Here is a 4828-nt window from a genome sequence, read left to right as displayed (position 1 = left end):
GATCCTTTACCTCTTTGGTTAGGTTTATTCCCAGGTATCTTATGGTTCTTGGTGCGCTAGAAAATTGAATCAATTTTCTAATTTCCCTTTCTGTATTTTCATTGTAGTGTATAAGAAAGCCACTGATTTCTGTACATTGATTTTGTATCCTGCCACGTTGCTGAATTGCTGTATGTGTTCTAGTAGTTTGGGGGTGGAGTCTTTTGGGTTTTTCATATAAAGAATAATGTCATCTGTAAAGAGAGAGAGTTTGACTACTTCATTGCCAATTTGGATACATTATATTTCTCTTTGTTTTCTTTTTGCTGTTGCTAGGACTTCTAATACTATGTTGAATAAGTTTGGTGAAAGTGGGCACCCGTGTCTTGTTCCTGATCTCACCGGGAAGGCTGCAAGCTTTTTCTCATTGAGGATGATATTTGCAGTGGGTCTTTCATAGATAGATTTGATGAGGTTCAGGAATCTTCCCTCTATCCCTATACTTTGAAGCATTTTAATCAGAACGGATGCTGGATTTTGTCAAATACTTTTTCTGCATCAATTGAGAGGACCGTGTGGTTCTTCTCTCTTCTCATATTAATTTGTTGTATCACATTGATTGATTTGCGAATGTTAAAGCATCCTTGTAGCCCAGGGATGAATAACACCTGGTCATGGTGGATAATATTTTTCATGTACTATTGGATCCTGTTGGCTAGGATCTTGTTGAGAATCTTAGCATCCATATTCATCAGTGATATTGGTCTGAAATTATCCTTTTTTGTAGAGTCTTTCCCAGTTTGGGGATCAGGGTAATGCTGGCTTCATAGAAAGAGTAGGAAGTTTTCCTTTTGCTTCAATTTTTTGAAACAACTTCAGGAGAATAGGTGTTATTTCTCCCTTGAAGGTTTGGTAGAATTTGCCAGGGAATACGTCAGGTCCTGGGCTCTTGTTTTTTGGGAGGTTTTGATCACTGCTTCAATCTTGTTACTAGATATCGGTCTATGCACGTTGTTGATATCTTCCTGGTACAATTTTGGGAGTTTATAGTTTTCCAGGAATGCATCGTTTTCTTCAAGGTTGCTAGCTTATTGGCATATAACTGTTGATAATAACTTCTGATGATTGTTTTTACTTCGTGGTGTTAGTTGTGATCTCCCTCTCTTTTCATTCATAATTTTATGAATTCGGGCTTTCCCTCTTTTCTTTTGGATTAGTGTGGCCAGTGGCATATCGATTTTATTGATTCTTTAAAAAAAACAAGTTCTAGTTTCATTGATACGTTCTGCTGTATCTTTGTTTTCTACCTCATTGAACTCAGCTCTAATCTTGATGATTTCCCTTCTTATGTGTGGAGTTGGTTTGATTTTTTGTTGAATCTCCAGTTCTTTAAGGTGTAGAGACAGCTGCTGTGTTCTGGATTTTTCAATTTTTTTGAGGTAGACTTGGATAGCTATGTATTTACCCCTTAGGATCACCTTTGCTGTATCCCATAGGTTTTGGACTGAAATTTCTTCATTCTCATTGGTTTCCATGAATTGCTTCAGTTCTTCTTTAATCTCCTGGTTGATCCAAGCATTCTTAAGCAAGGTGGTCTTTAGCTTCTAGGTGTTTGAGTTCCTTCTGAACTTTTCCTTGGGATTAAGCTCCAGTTCAAAGCATTGTGATCTGAGAATATGCAGGGAATATTCTCAGTCTTTCGGTATCAGTTGACTCCTGATTTGTGACCCATTATTTGGTCTATTCTTTAGAAGTTTCCATGTGCACTTGAGAAGAATGAGTATTCTGTTGTTTTAGGGTGGATTGTTCTGTATATATCTATGAGGTCCATCTGATCCAATGTGTCATTCAATGCTCTTGTTTCTTTATTGATTTTCTGCTTCGATGATCTGTCTATTTCTGAGAGAGGCATGTTAAGATCTCCTACAATTTGTGTACTCATATCAATATGACTCTTTATCTTGATTAACAGTTTTCTTAAGTAATCGGCTGCTCCCATATTGAGGGCATTGATATTTACAATTGTTAGATTATCTTGGTGGATAATTCCTTTAAGGATAATGTAGTGTCCTTCTGTATTTCTGACTACAGTCTTTAGTTTAAAGTCTAATTTATCTGATATAAGAATCGATACTCCAGCCTTCTTTTGAGACCAATTGGCATGAAAAATGCTTCTCCTTCCCTTCACTTTCAGTCTGGGTGTTTCTTTAGGTTCAAAATAGGTCTCTTGCAGACAACATATGGATGGGTCCTGTCATTTTATCCAATCTGCAATCCTGTGCCGTTTTATGGGCGCATTTAGGCCATTCACGTTGAGATTGATTATTGATAGATACATTTTTATTGACATTGAGTTATCTTTGAAGTCTTTTTTTCTGTATATTGTCTCTATATTTCTGTTCAATGCTATTCTTAGGATTTTCCTCTTTTATAGAACACCCCTTAATATTTTTTTTTAGTGTCGGCTTGGTGGTTGCATGGTCTTTTAAGCTTTGCCAGTCTTGAAAACTCTTTATCTCTCTATCCATTTTGAATGTCAGTCTTGCTGGATAAAGTATTCTTGGCTGCATGTTCTTTTCATTTAGTGCCCTGAATATATCTTTGCCAGCCTTTCTGGATTTCCAGGTTTCTATGGACAGGTCTGATGCTATTCTGATGGGCTTTCTTCTGTAAGTAATGAACCTCTTTGCCCTGGTGACTTTCAATAGATCATATCTACAATTGTGATTCCTCAATTTGACTATCAGGTGTTGTGATTTTTTTTGGAATGTATAATCTTTGGTGGAGACCGTTCAGCATCTAGTACATGAACACTGGTTCCATTCTTGAGATTGGGAAAATTTTTATGAAGGACTTGATCCACTATATCTTCTAAACTTCTTTCTTTCTCCTTCCCTTTAGGGATTCCAATAATTCTGACATTGGAACGTTTCATGGCATCATTTATTTCCCTGATTCTGTTTTCGTTGTTTCTAATCTGTTTTTTTTTTTCAAACTTCCTCCTCATCCTTTCTCTCTATCTGTTTGTCTTCCAGATCACTAATTTTATCTTCTGTCTCAGTTATCCTATCTTTGAGAAAGTTTTGATTAGATTAGAACTCATTGAGAGCATTGAGAACTCATTCCCTGGTATCTTTAAGCTCTGCCCTAACATTGTGCACATCCTGTCTGTTCGCTTTCAGCTCGACCCTAATAAATTCTGTTTGGTCATCCATGGCTTTCTCCAACCTAGCTATTGCCTGGATAATTGTTAGCCTGAATTCTCTTTCTGACATATTGTCTATATTGATATCTGTTAGCTCTGTTTCAGAAGGTCTATCCTCTGTATTTTTTTCTGTTAGGCATTTCTCCTCCTAGTCATTTTTGTGAGAGATGACTGAACAGATGTAGCTAGATTTTGTAACTGTGGTGCAGTCAAAGTGCACCCTGGAACACTTCTGTGCAATCAGGATTCCCCACCCCAACGAGAGACAAAAGAAAAAGAAAAAAAGAAATATAGAGAAATACAGGAAAGAAAAGGAAGATGAAAGAGAAGGTTCAGCCATAATGGGCCCCAATGTCAGATTTATGATGTTAACAAACCAAAACAGACAAACAAAAAGATGATAAAAGTATATGGCATGATAAAAAATGTACATATATATTCAAATAAAGGAACATCCTCGTCAAGAAGAACCCCAAGTATAAGATTTATATACTATCAGGACAAACACAAAAACACAGAAACATTTGTTGGAGAAAAAGATGGGAGAGTGGTTATAAATTCTCAATGTGTGCGAGGAAGGTTATTTTGATTCTTCCTCGACGTATCTTGATATTTTGTTAAAGGACTCAACTTTCCTAAGATAAAGGGGGATTAAAAATTAGTTTACTGAGTGACCTTGTTCTCCGCTTTTCTCCCCACGTCCTGGAGGCCGCTGTGTTTTTGTCAGCCTCTGACCCGCAGTCGGCCTGAGACCGAGCACCATGCCTTCAATTAAGTTGCAGAGTTCCAATGGAGAGATATTTGAAGTTGATGTTGAAATCGCCAAACAGTCTGTGACTATTAAGACCATGTTGGAAGATTTGGGAATGTATGATGAAGGAGATGACGATCCAGTTCCTCTACCAAATGTTAATGCAGCAATATTAAAAAATGTCATTCAGTGGTGCACCCACCACAAGGATGACCCCCCTCCTCCTGAGGATGATGAGAACAAAGAATAGAGGGCAGATGATATTCCAGTTTGGGACAAAGAATTTCTGAAAATTGACCAAGGAACACTATTTGAACTTATTCTGGCTCCGTCCTACTTAGACATCAAAGGTTTGCTTGATGTTACATGCAAGACTGTTGCCAATATGATCAAGGGGAAAACTCCTGAGGAGATTCGCAAAACCTTCAATATCAAAAATGACTTTACTGATGAAGAGGAAGCCCAGGTATGCAAAGAGAACCAGTGGTGTGAAGAGAAGTGAAATGTTATTCCTGACACTGTAACACTGTATGATTGTTCCAAATACTAGTTTCACTGCTCTGTTTATAATTGTTAATATTAGACAAATGGCAGCAGCAAATCAGTTGTTTAAGCAGAATATTGTCCTCCTTGCATGTGTAGTTTGAGTACAGATTCCAAACTTATGGCTGAGTTTCTTCTAATACAATCAAAAGTTTTTTTTTTTCTTTGCTCTAAATAAACCTGAACTGTGAGTTCTCTGTAGAAGGTGGCATTTTGGGCTTTCCTTCTCTTTGTAAAGCGATTTCTGCCTAGATTATTGTCTAGTTAACTTTAGTTTAATGACCTTTTAAAAGTTGGCATTGTAAATAAAACAAGATGAAAAAAGATTTCTGAAACAGAATTAACAATCT

The 4828-nt window shown here is 37.0% G+C and overlaps 1 pseudogene across 1 annotated transcript; it reads left to right on the top strand.

The window, feature by feature from the left end:
* The first annotated feature begins 3859 nt into the window (after positions 1 to 3859).
* LOC309861254 (S-phase kinase-associated protein 1 pseudogene) lies at positions 3860 to 4452 on the top strand (annotated as a pseudogene). Its single transcript has one exon. The product of its transcript is annotated as an S-phase kinase-associated protein 1 pseudogene (transcript).
* Positions 4453 to 4828: the final 376 nt, after the last annotated feature.

The sequence above is a fragment of the Mustela nivalis genome (genome assembly GCF_964662115.1).
Source record: "Mustela nivalis genome assembly, chromosome: 3".
NCBI lineage: Eukaryota > Metazoa > Chordata > Mammalia > Carnivora > Mustelidae > Mustela > Mustela nivalis.
This window is presented reverse-complemented; position numbering and strand designations above follow the sequence as displayed.